The sequence below is a fragment of the Balaenoptera physalus genome, assembly GCF_965194825.1.
Source record: "Balaenoptera physalus genome assembly, chromosome: 1".
Classification (NCBI taxonomy): Eukaryota; Metazoa; Chordata; class Mammalia; order Artiodactyla; family Balaenopteridae; genus Balaenoptera; species Balaenoptera physalus.
The window spans coordinates 16,554,202-16,572,237 of record NC_138882.1 but is presented as its reverse complement, the minus strand read 5'-3'; the positions used below and the strand labels follow the sequence as shown (position 1 = coordinate 16,572,237).

The 18,036-nt window shown below is 39.8% G+C and overlaps 1 protein-coding gene and 2 long non-coding RNA genes across 6 annotated transcripts in view; 1 reads left to right on the top strand and 2 right to left on the bottom strand.

The window, feature by feature from the left end:
* The window catches only part of LOC309644699, an 887,681-nt gene that overhangs the window by 399,331 nt on the left and 470,314 nt on the right, over nt 1–18,036 (bottom strand). The gene's annotated exons all lie outside the window — the stretch shown is intronic.
* Nucleotides 1–18,036, top strand: part of ESRRG (estrogen related receptor gamma) — a 619,726-nt gene that overhangs the window by 305,696 nt on the left and 295,994 nt on the right. The gene's annotated exons all lie outside the window — the stretch shown is intronic.
* The window catches only part of LOC309644638, a 110,073-nt gene that overhangs the window by 29,076 nt on the left and 62,961 nt on the right, over nt 1–18,036 (bottom strand). The gene's annotated exons all lie outside the window — the stretch shown is intronic.

The window sequence follows — 18,036 nt, the reverse complement described above, 5'->3', positions numbered from 1 at the left end:
AAATGTTCAATTTCTTTCTAGACATAAAGGAAGCAACACGATGAACCCATTGCCACTATTTGGGAATATTTTATGTAACCTTACATGCAATGATACTATGGCGCTCTTTCTCTAGCTACTAATGTAAATCAATCAATTGATTTCGTCATTGTAAATTCCTTACAAAGTAGAACAATTGGCTATTAGATTTGAAAGGGTCTTTGCATCCAGTTCAGAGAAGTGATTCTCAGGGAGGATTTGTGACTTATGCATAGTTTTTCAGATGATGGGAATGCTGGGACGGAAGTCCAGGTACCCTGATGTTAATCTAAGGTTTTCCTCACAGGATTTCTCTCAGAAATATCTTTGAGTTTAGAGAGTGAGGAATGGGAGGGAATCAAAAGCAGGAAGGCTAAGATAGAAGCTAAAGACCCTATTTCCCTTCTCTCATTGGGTAGCCTCATCTTCAATTCCAACAACAATTAAAGAACCAAGCGAAACTGCTAGGTGGCAGCATTATTTTTGAATCTTGTCTCAACTCAGGATGGTATCTTCTATGTGGAGCCAAAGTTAAGATAAGTGTCTGGGTTGTGTGCCTTCTTTGTAAATCTGGAAGATTGTATTAAGTTTCCAAATGATATTGAGATTTGCTAAGTTAAGTCCTACTTGTCAATAGCTCCTCTTGTTGGATATTTAAAGTTCAAGAGCTGTGTTTGCTTTAGTTAAGTGCTCTGAAGTGTTTCAACGGCCATTGGTCCGTTTATATAAACAAATGAAGGAACACAAACCGATAATCCATGATACCCAGAAGCAGCCCAAGCCTGAGTGGCAGAACCCCTCTATGACTTGAAGAGAAGCCTTCCACACACCTGCTTAATTCATGCTGCTAGACGACAACAGGTGTTTGCCATCAGGTTCAAATGGCTTAAGGGGGAAGGACTGTGAAAAAATATTTCCTACTTTAAGAACATGCTTTTTTAGAAATTTATTAATCTGCGAGCACTTGGCTAAGTGTAATTGCAACCTTGATACCATTATCTGTCTCCAGGAAGCGCATTTTCCTTTGTTCTTGGTCATCCCATTTACGCTGGAGATGATTTTAGTTGGGTCTGTGAAAAAATTGGTTTCCTCCAAGTGTTATTTTATATAATTTTTCATCCATTCGGGCTTTCAGAGAAGATCATTATTTCTTAAGGAGACTCTGTTTTCGAACAGTGACTTATTTTCTAGTTAACATCCATCACCACCACACACAGTTACAAATGTTTTTCTTGTGATAACTTTTAAGGTTTACTCACTTCACAACTTTCACAGCTGCAAGACAGTATTGTTAACTCTCGTCACTGTGCTGTACACTACATCCCCGTGACTTATTTATTGTATAACTGGAAGTTTGTACCATTTGATCCCTTTCACCCGTTTTGCCCACCTACCACCTCTGGCAGCCACCGGTCTGTAGATCAGTGACTTTGAAAGCTACTTGAGCATAGGGCATGTCTAAGTCTGGGTTGAAATTCACTATCAACTAATGTCATTGTCAAATGACTCTAAAAAATGTATCTCCATCTTGATAGAAAGAGTAAGATGGTCCCGTTCTGAGATCCTATAATTTATCATGCCAAGGTTTCTAAAAGGTGAACGTATTTGTGCCAGAGTCCTAACACCCATCCTGCTCAGCCAGGTGGTAGAGACAGTAACTCCACCAGGAGGTCAGCAGCCTGAGCTGTGAATCCATATAGACCCAGTTTTCAAGCCCAGCTTTTGTCCCTGAGTAGTCATGTGACACTACACAATAATAGTAAAATGGAAATAATATTATCTGCCGCAAAATATCATTGTGGGACTCAGATGAGGCAATGTATAAGGTTGAATGATACGGACTTTTCCTTATTTGACCCTGCAAAACCCAAACAATTTCAAATGGTTCAGTTGAACGGGTAACACATTTAGTATTTTCCAGCAAATTGAAACTCCTACTAAATAGCAACTTCCAAAAAAGTCAGTATGGGCTGGAAGGAGGGAAATCTGAATTTACTCGTGAAAGTAAGCACACATCTGTCCCAGGAGGAAGGAGCAGACAAGGTAAGAGGGATGACAACAGTAGTTACCAATGGCTCTACTTTCCAAGTGTCTATGACAGGTGACCTAACCCTGGTATGCCCTTGTTAGCTCAGACTTCTATATGAATTGACACACATAAAACGGAATCTATAAAACGGAGTCAGGCTCTCTAAAAACTTCATGATGTAGTTTATTCATGTTTTAGAAATGTTTTCTCAAAAAACTCTGATCAAATATTAGCAGCCCACGAAGGTAGGGAAAGCAAAGTTCATGAAACCACAAAGAGAGAGTGGGTAGACAAGGGGAGGAAAGCTTCTCTAGGAAGACAAGCTTTTGTGAATGGAGTTGGCACTTGGTACAGAATTGAAAACTAGCCGTCTTACCACTCTCTCTGTCCCATCGTATGTGACACCTTGACCTGTTGTTGCCAGTTATAAATATCAGGGAATTTATTAACCCTAGCAAGCCTGGGTGGCTAATTGCAAAGCAGGATATGTATTGCTTGTAAGGGGCTTAAGGCAAATGCTGGATGGACTCAGTGAAGAATCTCAGAGCCGCTGAACCACCTGCCCTGCGTTGACACATCTTGGTTCACACAAGAACTTGAGAACACTTCTGAATTCTTGAATGATTGCCTAGAGTTGAAAGGCTTAGTGGCATGAGAACTTGAGCTGAAAAAAAGATATCATGTCATAGATAGGATCATCCTGTCATAATTATAATTGAAGGCAGTTTGTTCTGACATAAGACAGAAGTGTGTACAAAGACATTAGGTTTGGTTTTTCCTACGATTCAGATCAGCTTTAATAAGTTGTTTTCCCCTCTTTTCCTCTTGCCATTCATCGCTCCATGTCTTGAATATTTTTCCCCCCTCGAGTGTCTTAATGTCATTAAAGAGGAATGAAGGAATAAGCTTAAACTTTTCAAGAAGGAATTGGATTAAAATTGGATGGATTCTCAGCTTTCCTTGATCTGGATGTGTTGTGAGGGTTAGAGAGAAATGGAGGTGCATTACAGCCAGGCAAATGCAAAGAGGTGTTGGCAAAGGAGCTTAAGAGCTGTAGTCTGGGCTGTGGGAACTTCCCAAAGACTGCCCTGTCCACGGAAAATTTTAGCAGGCTTTGCTTTTATATTTATTAAGTTTGGGTATGGTGGCATATCTTCCCCAAAGAAATTCCTATTTTTCTCTCCTAAGTAGGGTGAAGAACTCTTTCTTTCTCTCTGCCGTATACCCCCTTCATTTCCTATACATTTTTCTATTGCTTGGGGTGAATGGGAATGTTTATTTCCAACATTATATTGTTTGTATCTGCTCCACTTCCTGTAAATATTTTCATCGTTCTGCAGAGCTGCACACTCTCTTTTCTGTTAGGCTCATTGTTTGAGGTAGTAGGACATGCAAATCCTCTCCAATTCATTTTCTGAAAGGTGTTCTATCTCTGCGTTTAGTGTCATTCACGGTAACTAACCTCATTCACAACTGGTAGAATTGTCTAATTGTAGTAGTGAGCTGAAAAACAGTGAGTATCACAGAAATAAAAAACACTTAATAAAACTAGTTTTAGTTCATTCAATAACAACAGCAAATTACTAAATCCTCACTAGGTACAAGGAGCTGTGATTAGTACTGCAAGAGAGAAAATAGTGGGAAAGAAGACGCAGCCTTTGCCCTGAAGGGACTTAATCCTACAAAAGCCATGCTTAGAAGGCGAAGGGCCATACCACAAGGCAGAATGTGATTTGGGCCATAAGGCATTTGCTAGCAACATTAGTACAGAGGAGGGACGAAATCTGTTGGGTGAATGGAAGAAAGCCTCTTAAAGAAGAAGAGGTGTATGAGACTTTAAAAAATAGGTAGCATTTTAAGTAGTTTCTGTTATGTTGGTTTTCCTCCTTGTTACAAGACAATAAGTGGTTCTTAAAGAAAAAAAATCAGAATACACAAAGAAAGCAAAAGAAGGTAATTTAAAAACACCATACCTGGGACTTCCCTGGTGGTACAGTGGTTAAGAATCTGCCTGCCAATGCAGGGGACACGGGTTCGATCCCTGATCTGGGAAGATCCCACATGTCGCGGAGCAACTAAGCCAGCGCGTCACAACTGCTGAACCTGTGCTCTAGAGACCGCGAGCCACAACTACTGAAGCCCACGTGCCTAGAGCTCATGCTCCGCAACAAGAGAAGCCACCGCAATGAGAAGCCCGCGCACCGCAACGAAGAGTAGCCCGCGCTCGCCGCAACTAGAGAAAAGCCCACGCGCAGCAACGAAGACCCAACACAGCCATAAATAAACAAATAAACAAATAAATAAATAAATCTGTGACTCTGTTTAAAAAAATAATAATTAAATAAAATAAATAAAAACACCATACCTGCTGGAAGACAGCTCATGTTAACAGGGGGCAACTAGAACGTGGGCTTCGAGGATGGGGACGCAGCTGCCAGGTGCCTGATGGTTGAACTGACTGCTGGGCATCTGATGTCCAGCGTGTCCTTGCCCCTTCCCAGACTTCCAAGCTCCCTCCCGGAAGAGCTCATCCCAAACTAGTTGCTGGTGGCTTCTTCCTCTGTAATTTTCTATTCGTTGCTACGATATTTCTTAATGCCCAACAGACAGACAATATCATCTGTTTGCAAGGGAAGGTGAATAAAGCAAAGGTGAAACGCCAGCTTTTTGCTTTTCTGGTCGATATTTAAATGCAGTATTATATCAATTCATTAACTGGTAATTAAGTGACAGGAACATCACTTCATTTCCCCTATGAATGACACCAACTTTCCTTCTTTCCAAAAATCTGGTTCAGGAGATTTTGGTGGGATGAATACATTGTATTTCTTTTAACACCTTTGTTGTTTAAAACCGGTATTGTTTCATCTGAGGTGTGAGGAAATGTGCTAACCTTGTCTTCGCTGGTGCAGCAGTGCAGAAATGATAACTATATATACATTTTTTTTAATATAAAAATAGGAGCAGGAAGGAGAGAGACAACTTATTTAAATCCTGACTACAGTCAGACCTCATATGCATTGTTAAAAAAAAAAAAAAGCCCTAAAGAATTGCATATGGATTAGAGGGATGAATATTCTATTATTTCAGTCTGTTCTGCTGATCTTCTTATTGTGACTTTGTGCTTCAGAAATCTGCTAGGAATTTGGCTTTGCCGTAGTCGGCAGTAATTTTAAATGTGTATCAAGCACTTGATAGTGTATGATCTGCGTGCTGTTGCATTCCTATTCCCTAAATTTTCCACCAATTTATTACTTTTTTCATACTGTTTTAATATTTCAGGATGATGAATATATACAGCATCATTAAAGGTAAATAAAAAATGCATGAAATTAAAAAATGGAATATTAGATGTTTCTTTGCAGTAATCCCTCGGCCCAATAGGAATGAAATGTCTCTGTTCTATCAAGTAATCCCTAAACACGAGTAGGAACCTGGGAGTGTCCACACAGCCCACATAATATTTGTATCATCTAAGCCTATTTATGTAAGGCTTGAGTAAAAGTTGTTATTAGAAGACCTATAAACCCATTTTACAATTCCGAAAGATATGCTTGCCTCTTAATCTTCTCTACCTTTATTATTTTTGCTGGAGTTGATGACAATGTGTTCTTAATTCATTTTTCAGAATGCTATTACTGTGTATCTTTTTTCACACTGAGGTGATACATTGGCTATTCTATTGAAATACATTTTAAAGACCAAGAATTGAGTTCAGTAGTTCATTTGCATCTTGTAGCTGTTTTTTCAGTGTTTATAGGAAGAAGAGTTTATTTCCCAGGGTCTTTCACAACTTCCAGATATTATTCGATGCATGTCTAAGGCAAGTTTTCCCAAAGTATTTCCTCTTTTAAGGAAGTCTATTCTACATTGACTCACTAAGCTCCTATTTTTTTGTTTGTTTTTTTCCTCAATAACAACAGTTTGCATTATGTGATGCTTTACTACAAAATTGTTTAAATTTAGTTTTGATCTTTGAACAAAAGAAGGCAACGTTTTGTAAGGAGACTATCTGAATATAAAAAGATCACAAAATGTTTTCTCTAAACCATGACTAAGAAAAGGAAGTCTTGATATATGTTCCACATTGTTTAAATGACTTGTTTGGAAAGATTTTCTTTCTTTATTGGCAAATCTTCAGTGTTTGCCATCTTTGAAAGGCCTCTTTATAGGGAGAAGCTTTTCAAATATCTTAAAGTCGTATGTATGATTCCTTTCTTCTGTTGCTTCCAGTTAGATTTTAGCGGATACCAGGCTTCTCTTAAGCCAGTTTAGTTCTTTTAAATGTGCAAATATTGATCTAGCAATTGCATGTAAACACTCTTGACTTTCAGGAAAGTTAGGTGTATACCATTTGCATTCCTATTCCAGACACATTAAAGTCCTAGGGCGTTTCCAAAAGTTTGGTTCTTTTACTGTAACATTCCTTATTTGTTGCTTATTTATTTTTGGCTTAAGTACAAGAGGCATCATTCTACTATTCACTGCTTAATCAGAGTTGTGAAATATGAAGATCAGTAGCTCTTACTGAGTTCACAATTATAAAATGTGTTACATGACCACAGTTTCTAATGAACACCCACCGATACGGTGTACTTTAAAACCATGTTTCGTACAGCACCCCAAAGGTACGGTGTGGTGAGACCTTTTAAACCTTTGCGCTAGCTTTGGCAAGTTCGCTCTGATACAGAAGATGAATCCTATTAGTGAATGAGGCATTTCGTGAGCCTCTGCGGTAAGTCAAGTTCAAGTTGGCTCCTGCGAACACCAGGTTCGAATGGAGGAGTCCCAGCGTTGCCCCTTTACACTCTGCAAGTGTGCCATTTGGGATCCATGCTGTCAGCAACAGTGACAGTTTTCCTCTGGAAGCCAGTTTCTGTGTAGTATTTGGTCCTCATTTTGCAAAGAAAATAGTGACACCAGATAACATCTGGCCGATAGTCCCCTGGCTGAACTTTACCCCTAGGAAGGCATGCAAGAGCTGGGGGGTGGGGGGCGGTTGGGGGGAGGTAGTTTTAAATAGCCCGGGCACTTCTGCTAGAAAAATGAGCAGCGAGATGTGCTTTCGTAACGGTCGCGTGACAGTGCTGGTCCATTGTGTTCAGTTCATCGGAAATCTGAGCCTCCTTCCACCAGCTGCACTTGACCGTGCCCAGAGGTCTTGCTTGGGTTCGGTTGGCAGACGAAGCTCTGCTGTGTGACAGCTGCAGTGGGTGGGTGCTGCCAGGGGCAGCGCAGCCAGGGAGGCCCGAGCCTGGGTGGTCCTCCCCCCAAGGCAGGTGGCAGGAGTGGCCCAGAGCGTGTGGATTAGGGAGAACAGCCACGGAGCCCCGAGAGGAGAGGGACAGTCTGGGCCCCTATTCTGACAATTTTCTGGATTCGGTATGCGGTCTGTCCCATTCCTCAAGGCCAGGGATGTAGAGAACAGTGTGGCCGAAGGGTTAGAGCTCAGCCTTTGCAGTTGGCTCCCAGCTGTGTGACCTTGGGTCAGTTACTCAACGTCTCTGTACCTCAGTTACCTTATTTGTAAAGTTAGGAGAGTGATATTTTCTACTTCGAAGGATTAAAGAAAATAATCCTTTAAAAGCGCTTAGCTCTGTGCCTGGCACACAGTCGGCACTCCACAACATTACCACCGTGAAGCTTTCCTTTGCGGTAAGTGCAACACTTTCTGTTTATAGATGGAGAAACTGAGGCTGTGAATCATGAGCTCACCTAAGACCATTTGGCCGAGAATAGAATTCATGTTTCCTGGTTTTCCGGCTATTTTGCTAACCACTAATCTATGCTTCTTCCCTGCATCAAGCCCTTAACATTCCTGTTCTTGATTAAAGTGAGGGAAGGATTTAAGAAAATAATGGTAAGAAATAACCTCATAGAGATTAATTTAATCTGCTGCATCTCATCCTTGAAGCTGATCTTACTTGAAAGAAAAAAAACACTATGTTGTCAGTCAGTGTCTCCCCACAGCTAAAATGATCGGATTTTTTAAATAGAAAGTTTACATTGCTGGTAAAATTGGCAAGTTTTAAAAAATAATAATTTTTCATGACTCTGTGGAGTCTTGTAGGCTCCTGAAATTACCCACAGACATTTAAACTGGCTCTGAGCCTTGGGCAGAATAAGGTAGAAAAGTGTTTACAGTTCATAGCTGTGAATGTACGCTGGAGTATTTTGCTTTAAGCAATACAGAAACTCCTGGGATAAGCAAAAAGCACATTTTCAAAGTGAAACAGACTGAAGCAAGTAGCAGAAATGTTACATATTAAGGTTAAAAACTATTTATAAGGCTGAATTAAAAAAGCATAGACAACGAGGTATCTTTATGCTTCTTCTATTAATATTGAGTTGTGTCTACATTCACAAATTAGTTTTGCAAATTAATATTTGGAGTTGGCTAAATAGCTGGTTATCAAATGTTTGAGAAGAAAAAAAAAAGTTGAATTCACCAGTTATTTGAGTGATTTTGACATGCAATTCCCCAAACAAACAAACAGAATTGTTTGTGTATATAGGCGTAGTATAATTCAGCTCCCTCTAGCTTGTGAATTTCATTCTACAGATGGAATTCCCTTCCACCCCAAAAATAAATACTCAATAAGCACAGGTCTGCGGCTCGAGTCCACAGTGCAGTCAGGCTGCTAATTTGGTTTGATTACTAGATATAGCCCAGTGGTCCGGGGGTGTTTCTCCTCACCCAATGACAACAGTATTGAGTTGGGTAGAGTAGGAGGGTTTTGTTTTTGTTTTTGTTTTGCTCTGTTTTGTTTTGTTTTTTCATCACCAAGGAGCAAAGCCTTTTTGGCACATTAGCACTATTTTCAGCAAGTAGTGTAAAATGGGAAATAATTGGGTTGACGAGCTCCTGGGATATTAGTGGTGCTTCGGGCAGGAAAGCAGGCATTGGAAAATAAATGACAAATTAGTCTGCTTAATCTTTTTATTGTGAATCAGATGCCACGGCAGTGGTTCACAATACATTAATAAACGCCAGTTAATGCAACTCAGACGTTATTCCTCAAATTCACAAGAGTGGTAAGAATTCTTTCCCAAGGGAGTGAGCATGTTTACCGAGTGATTTTCCTCCTATGCAAGCAGGATGTCCTGGTATAAACCCAGGTGAATAACGATAACAATGATTTATGTAGAGCGCATAAGCATTTATGGGCAGTTTCGTGCATATCCACCTGTGTGAGCTTCACTATGACATCCCCGGGAGGGGCAAGTCTTCCTGTTTCCCAATTTTACAGACAAGACACCTGAGAAGTTAAGTGATCTATCAGATGTTGCTTGATGTTGGTCAAGCAAAGATTTGGACCTTGATTTTCTGGCTTCAAAACAATATTCAATATCTTGTAATAACCTATAATGGAAAAGAGTCTGAAAAGGAATATATATATATATATATATATATATATATATGTATGTATGTATTTTATATATATATATATATATAACAATCACTTTGCTCTACACCTGAAACTAACACAACATTGTAAATCAACTATACTTCAATAAAAAGTTGTTTGTTTTCAAAAAAAAAACACTTGTGTTCTTGCTGCCCCACCTATGTAGAATTAAAATTGGTAGTGTAACTCTGTATAATATAAATTCCAGTGTCTGAGTTGAGTCGTGTTCCCCTATACATTTTAGATAAAGTTTCATAATACTGCAAATATAACTAAATTCGAAAATATTACCAAGTTCCTGATATTGCTAAGACTGCCTTTACATGTCTTCTCAGCACCGATGACATAAGGAGTCCCATGACATTTTTCCTATGGAAACTCTGAGACATGATCGCAGCTGAGCCGGTGTGTGTCCCCAAGTATCACTAACCAGGCTAGTCAAGATAACTTGTCTAGGTCCTCTGACTTGTGGCTGATCATATCACGTGTTTAACAAACAGCAGCTTCTGAGTCCTGGGATTTCCACTTTAGCATCCCCAGAACATGAGTCAGCCATCGCAGCTCACGGGATCTGTTAGCGACTGGGCATCTTTACAATAAACCTCTCCAACTTCGCTTGGCTTCTCCCGAAGTTCATTCTTCACAATACTTAGACTTAACTGTTCAGCTGTACAGCGTTCTTTCATCCCAGTTAACATGATGTTTTGTAATTATTCTAATACCTGTTGTGGGAGGGATATTTTTGTCTATTGCGTCCCTTCTAGCCTCATTTATATCAGCCCTGTTCTCAATGCTAGATGCATAGGAAAGAGGCACTAAATTTGTGTCTGTCGATCAATTGACCGGAGGGGCTTTGGCTAACCACGCTGCCTCTTTTTTGTTCACACGAGAGCACCTACCCTGCGGTCAGTTAGGATATGATCATAACACTTAGGGAAGAGAAGATGATATCCAGCCAATGTCATGGACAAGAGAGGAGTAGATAAAAAAAAAAAACAACAGATGTGCAAGCGATTCAAACTTTAAAATTAGACTTATGTTTGAACCAGAGTTATCAAAATATGTTTCTAAGAAAGAAAGGCTGATTGCTAATGAGAAGAAGACAAATCATAGCACATGGTGAAGAATGCCAAAAGCAAACATCTCTCTCCCTGGCTCATAGCGTTTATGAATGCTCTGTTATGTGGTTAAACGTGGTTGCTATAGCTTTGGCTTTGTTTGTTGTGTGGTCTACTGTGTGAACAAACAGCTCTGCAGAAATTGGAGGCCAATGGCACCCCAAAATAAGTGAAATAGAAACATTATCCATTCAGAAATTATGCCAACATAAACTTTTTTTATAATTTGGTTTTTGCAAAGCACTTAAATGTATCCTTTCAGTGTTACATAAAAGCAAATGTTTCCCTATTCATAAATAAACTTTTAAGAAATGTGTTAAAACAGACGAGGTAGAACACCCTAGATTTAGTTTCTTTATGTAATGACTCTCTGAAACATATATGTCTTCAGCTTGATTGTTTTTTTCCATCTCTTCTGAGAGGGGGCCTTGGAGACTTTCACGGTAATTATGCATCCTGCCTTTCTAAGGACAGTCTGTTACTGTTTTCACTAAATAACCTGTGATCATGTAATGGATTAATAGTATTACCTCTGTTTTAATGACCCCCCCCCCTCATTTTACAGTGGCCGGCAGTGTGCCAGGGTCAGCTTCTTGGACTCTGTTTTTGTTCTACCTTCCTCACTACTACGACAAAAACTATTTACGTTTTGCTTGAATAGCGTAAACACCATTTTAGAAGACTTTAGATTGCTTTTGAACATATTTGAATGCATTTTAGCCATCACTGGGCTTAAAATGGAAACCCTTTTTTCAGCTTATCTGTATTAAACACCTGTAAAAATCAATGGTACTGTATTTTTTTTTTCTTATAATGCTCTGTTCCTTTAACTAATGCCAGAAATAATGCACAGTTTATTCTAGCGTGTTCCCTTCCCTTTGCCTGATGTTCTCCGGTAGTAACTCACTTCTGCTGACTTAATAGTAAAATTGCCAGGTTGATGTTGAAATTCAACCAATTGGAGACTAATCCTCAAGAAGAAATTTGCTGTCTCTCCTACTGATTATCATCTGTCTTCTTCATAATGAATATGCAGAAAGTTTATTTTATTTTTTGCAAATGCACATACTTAATAGAAATGACCAATAGGAGAGGTTAGAGTTAACCAGTGATGATTTTTTTCTTTTTTTTTTTTGAGTGTTGTTATTTTTCCCTAAAATCAGAAGTCATTACATTTATATTGAAAATATTGAGTGGTTTGTAGGAGCTTTATGCCGAACTAAGATTAGTGTGCTGTAGCCCATTACAAATGTGGAAGATGGACCATTTTTTATGAGTTAGAATAAAAAATATGATAATAATGTCTTCTCATCATCATAAAGAGAGATGATAACGACTAAATGAAATATTTATATTATCTCATTTTATTTGATAGGTTCCATCTTCTCCCGTACCAAACGTCTTCCCCAAGAGCCACCGTAGCCTCCTGTTTAAAAAAGAAATCTTTGTAGAATTCACGTTCTCCACATGTGTGCCAATACCTCCAGTTATCCAATATTTGACTCATTCGGACTCTCTTTAGTTTCTGAAATTTATTTTGCTTCTCAAAATAAAGCCCAGTGATCTAGTATGTTTTGATCAGGGCTGTGCATAAAGGCAGGTGACATTTTAGTTTTGACATGCATCTCTATTTGTCTGTTCCCAAGCATTGCTTTTTAGAATGTGGGCTAATTGTTAAACAAAACTACATACATATATACATGTATATATCTGATATATGCCATCCACCACTGACCCTCATATTCTGTATACCCCTCTGTCTCTTCATCAGCTGCATTTTGAGACTTTCCCTCGCCTGTATTTCTTTCTTTTTTTTTTTTTTTTTAATTGGGGTATAGTTGTTTTACAATGTTGGACTAGTTTCTACTGTACAGCAAAATGGAGTTCCCTGTGCTATGCAGCAGGTTCTCATTAGTTATCTATTTTATACATATTAGTGTATATATGTTAGTCCCAATCTCCCAATTCATCCCACCTCCCTCTTTCCGCCCTTGGTGTCCATACATTTATTCTCTACATCTGTCTCTCTACTTCTGCCTTGCAAACCAGTTCATCTGTACCATTTTTCTAGATTCCACAAATATGTGTTAATATACGGTATTTGTTTTTCTCTTTCTGACTTACTTCACTCCGTATGACAGTCTCTAGGTCCGTCCACGTCTCTGCAAATGACCCAATTTCATTCCTTTTTATGGCTGAGTAATAGTCCATTGTATATATGTACCACATCTTCTTTATCCATTCGTCTGTCGATGAGCATTTAGATTGCTTCCATGTCCTGGCTATTGTAAATAGTGCTGCAATGAACATTGGGGTGCATGTGTCTTTTTGAATTATGGTTTTCTCTGGGTATATGCCCAGTAGTGGGATTGCTGGGTCATATGGTAATTCTATTCTTACTTCTTTAAGGAACCTCCATACTGTTCTCCATAGTGGCTGATACAAATTTACATTCCCACCAACAGTGCATTCTCCACACCCTCTCCGGCATTTATTGTTTGTAGCCTAGCCTGTATTTCTAAGGTTGTATCTCTTCCGTCAAGCTCTATCTTGCCTACTTCTCAGCTGGACCCTTCCCAATCTTTACTTTTTCTTTGAGGCTTAACATATAGGAACACTGACATATATGCCACTGTCGTGTAAGGATTTTTATTTAATTAATTAATTTATTTATTTATTTTACTGTGATATTCCCTTTATTGTGGTGATCTTGAACTAAACTCACAACATCTCCGAGGTCTGCTTGTTCTTTAAAGCCTGGTACCATTTTCAGGTTCCAAGAAGACCAGAGAAAGGGCAAGCGTGCTGCCTTCAGCTCCAGCTGTGCTTCTTTTTAAAAAAATCATTTATTAAACTATGGTTGATTTACAGTACTGAGGGTTGTGTTATAATGCTCGTGCTCTGAACATAGGTATGCAGGTTGTAAGGAGGAACAAAAAGGGCCAGAAATGGCTTAGGGAAAAATCAGGTGTTGCTGCCATTTGCACCAGGGCATCAGTGCAACGTCTTGAAGCATCTCGTGTGAGTCTGAGGAGTCTGAGAAAGGGGCCCGAGCCCTGATGATCTGAATGTGGTGGGTGGGTGACAGGGCTCTGCTACTGCTCTGTTTTCACGGCCACCACTCGCAGAAAAGATTCTAAGAGTTCCCAGGAACAGCGTTCAGACATGTAGCTGGGTCCAGTGCTTTCCCATGAACTGAACTGGCCCTCTCTTCCCCTCCATCCCTCTCTTCCCCTCCATCCCTCTCTCTCTCTTCCTCATTCCTGGTGCTCATCGTCTTGAAGTTAGAGAAGAAAGGCTTTGCCCAGTGTATTCTGACGTAAAGAGATTTTAGCTCTGTGGAAGGTGATGGAGGTAAGCCGAGCGCCAGGCTGACGTTTCAACAGCATGTCTGTGGGAGCTGCTCGCTCCACGCCCCTTCTAGGTGCTGTCTCCTGCCTCTGGAGCTCTGGTCTACCTTCCCCGTGAGAAGGGCCAGAGTCCCTCAGGCTTTGAGGCTCCACTCCTTGTTAGATCTGCTGCCAGAGACACTGTTTTCGGTTTAGCACTTCTTTTCTGCACGAGATGTTCAGGTTTGTTGCAAGCCTGAAGGAAACATGCCTGAGGAATTTTAGCTTTTCAGGGGAAAAAGAAAAAAATGCCCTATTTTTCTGAACACATTGATTTGCTTTACACTTGTCTTAAATTTCAAGAAAACATTTTGGGTGCAGCACAAAAATATTGCTATTCCCAGTTTTCCTTAAATCCCTCATTTTCAAGACTTCAAATGATAGAAAGGTAACTCATCACACTACTTTGCACTTGGTGCTTGTTGCTGGCCCTAATACATGGTGTTCTGTGTTTTTTTTTTTTTAAATTGAATTATAGTTGCTGTACAATATTATGTAAGTTAACAGGTATACAATGTAGTGGTTCAGAGTTTTTAAAGGTTATACTCCATTTATGGTTATTATGAAATATTGGCTATATTCCCCATGTTGTACAATACAATATATCCTCATGGCTTATTTTATACCTAATAGTTTGAACCTCTTATTCCCCTACCCCTATATCCCCCCTTCCCTTTCCCCACTGGTAACGGCTAGTTTGTTCTCTATATCAGTGAGTCTGCTTCCTTTTTGTTATATTTACTAGTTTGTTGTATTTTTTTTAGATTCACACATAAGTGATATCATATGATATTTGTCTTTCTCTGTCTGACTGATTTCATTCAGCATAATGCCCTCCAAGTCCATCCAAGTTGCTGCAAATGGCAACATTTCATTCTTTTTTATGGTTGAGTAGTATTCCATTGTGTAGATATACATGGTGTTCTGTCTTTAATGATGATACCCAGAGGTCTTTTTTGTTTTCTTTTACTATAACAAAGCAGACCCTTATTTAGTTCAGATGCTGCCTTAAACGTTAAAACAATCACAAAACGCCAAACAGCTTTGTGTAGTGAGTAGTAGAATTTAGAGTCAATGTTAGTTCCATGGCCTTGGCTTAATTCATGATTCTTTCTAAGTCTTCTTGACTTATCATTAACATTTAGAAAAAGATATAGTTGGAAAAATAGTACCCACCCTGCAGGGTCCTTGTGAGAACTTAATAAGATAATACATGAATTTAACACAGCACCCTGTATGTACCGGTGTATACACGTAAACCAGCACAGCACCTGGCAACTACAGTTTCTTCTCTTCCTCCTGTTCTCCCTTCTTTTTAACTTCCTTCCTTCCTTCCCATTTGAGGAAAAAAATTAGGAAAAAAAAATCCTTTGGCAGAATCATATGTGATGAAACTTGGTATTATACGTAATGATGTCAGGCACTGAGGAACGGTTAGGGTGAGACCAGAGCTGGGAATAAATATTACAAGTAAACTGTTGCTCTTGTTGCCAAACCTGATGTTTAGTCTCCAAGTTGTTCATTTTGGATTCACTGATGAAGTGAATGCATGCTTCCCTCTGTAATCAGGACTCATCCAAGTTTCTAGTTCAGAAGGGACCTGTTTTCAGACCTCACTAGGACTTTGTGTCATCCTCTTAAGTGACTGGAGCCCAGATGTTGTGACACCTCACATTATGAATAAGCTGGGCGTTCGCTTTAGAGCAGTAATGGCACCCAAACATCAGGAATTCTAAGTTTTCATTTTTTTACTATTTATTTATTTGTTTGGCTGCCCCAGGTCTTTGTTGCAGCATGCAGGATCTAGTTCCCTGACCAGGGATTGTACCTGGGCCCCCGGCACTGGGAGCGCAGAGTCTTAACCGCTGGACCACCAGGCAAGTCCCTAAGTTTTCTTGCCGGCAAGCATCCAAGAACTTTTGGAGGATATTTGTATGTGTCCCTCAATTCCCCCAAAGAGACTCATCTCTGAAAGGAATCTCATTTCAGTGGTCAGGGCCAGTGTAGGAAGAATTCCACTTGGAGGGAGGTTGGCAGAGGGCATTCCTGTAAGATTTCATTCAACTCTAGGATTCTGTAACCTTTTGAGTCCCGAGAAGGAATGTGCCAAGCACTCCGGAAACTCCATGCCCAGCTGTGAAATTAGTAAATTTCTTTCCATGACTGTGTTGGGATTAGTACCGCCCTCATACCTCGAAGGCACTTAGCAATGGTTAGCTATTGTTACTACTTAATGAGCCAGATTTCTCAGATAGCCATCCTCGTCTTGGTTCTCTCTCCCCCATCCATGCCTTTGAAAACTGTGACCACAATTCAGGATAAACTTTCAAACTGGCAGAAAGAAGAGAAGCTGCTGCAAGGGGGTGAAGCGTTTCTCAGAAACTCACTGTCTTCTCCCACTTAGCTGAGCCCTGGTTCCTTTCTGTCAACTGTCTGTACCCCAGGGTTCCTTTCCCTACAAAAAGGAGAAAGCCAAACCTCAAAAGCAAAAGCATTGCACCCCATCCATTTAATGTTTTTTTATACTACATTTATAGTCTTTTTAATGATGTCAGAAACAGGAAAAAAAAAAAAAAAACCTCTTGAAAAATGGAAACGAAACAAATTAGTATGGAAAATCCTATTTGCAAAGTAAACAATATTTCTAATAGCAAGGTGTTGTATTTTGTTTTGCTTTGTTTTGGGGACCATTCTAATGTGATTGTAAGACTTGAACCAAATCCTAAGAAAAAAAAAGAAGAAAAGAGTTTGCAGACCCTTACAAAATGACAACACATTTCTCATAGAAAATTGTGGGATCTCCAAGAGAGGCCCCCCTGCCTTTGCATGTAAAACAATGCCATCATTAGGCAGTGGAAGAATTGTATTCGAATTCTGGGAACTTGAACTTGTTTTCCAAACCAGAAGCTGGTTTACTCACATGTGTGTCAAACCATGACTCGAGGCTGCCATGAACTTGATTGTTAATTGTCCGTTACTGATTATAGCTACCTCTAGAATGCATTTAGGCTCAAGAAATACAGAATTGGTTCCTTAATCAAGAATGTGGAATTGCCAGGCTCTCCCAGACGAGAGGAAGCTGCAGATGAGTTACAGAGCCCTGGACTCACAGATAGGATGCCTTTACAAGCCTGTTATGCATCCTCTGTCTGCCGTAGTGAGGTAAAGGCAATAACATCACTTGATGATGGGTTTATTCTCTCCAAATTTCAAGACTGAAGTAGAAAGATGACACCTGAGTATAATTCCCAGGTCAGCTAATCTCGGTCCAGCCCTCAAAAGAGGCACAAAAGCAAGTGAAGCTTCGAAGAAGTCTATTAGGGGATGTGTTTCATGGGGCTTAGTATTTCTTACATTTGAGTTTTACCCGATACTTAATTTAACTCCACGAGTCATATAATACACTGGGGCAGGACTGGAGCGAGGTGAATGGCATTGCAGTTTGCACATGACCCTGACCTTGCAAGCTGGGTATTCATTTGAAGTAGGGGAATTCAAATTTTCTATTCTTTTGCATTGTCATGCCTCGCGATGATAAGCACAGAGAAATGTAAATAAAAAAGACCTATTTCAGAACCTTCCGTACAACCTTTTTGTTTTATGACAAAAGACAGTTAATTAACATACTAGCAGTAAGCAGCCTTCCCAAACTCATGCTAATTATGTATTCTGTTGACCGTGACTCTAGTCATAAGGTAATTGGCTCCCAGCAACATGACATTTCAAATCATCTCTTGAAATTACATCAAAAAGCCAGCCTGTTTTGTTTTGATAGGGGAACAATCAATTTGATAAGTGGTAACACAGCTCATTGTTTCACATTAATTAGACTAATTGCTGCATGTTAGCCTCTGAAATAGACAGAACTTGGAGAAGACAAAGGCTGCGGCCTTTAGCATGCAGCGCATGTGATGGTTCCACTTGCTTGCACAGACTGTAGGCAGAAAGCAGAGCTGTTAGAAGGCTGCCTTGCAGGAGGCTGGGTGTTAACAGGAGTTTGATGTGTTATGCTTAATACACTGGCTTTCACTTACAGCATCCAGGGTCCAAGTCCCACAGAGGAACGAAGAACT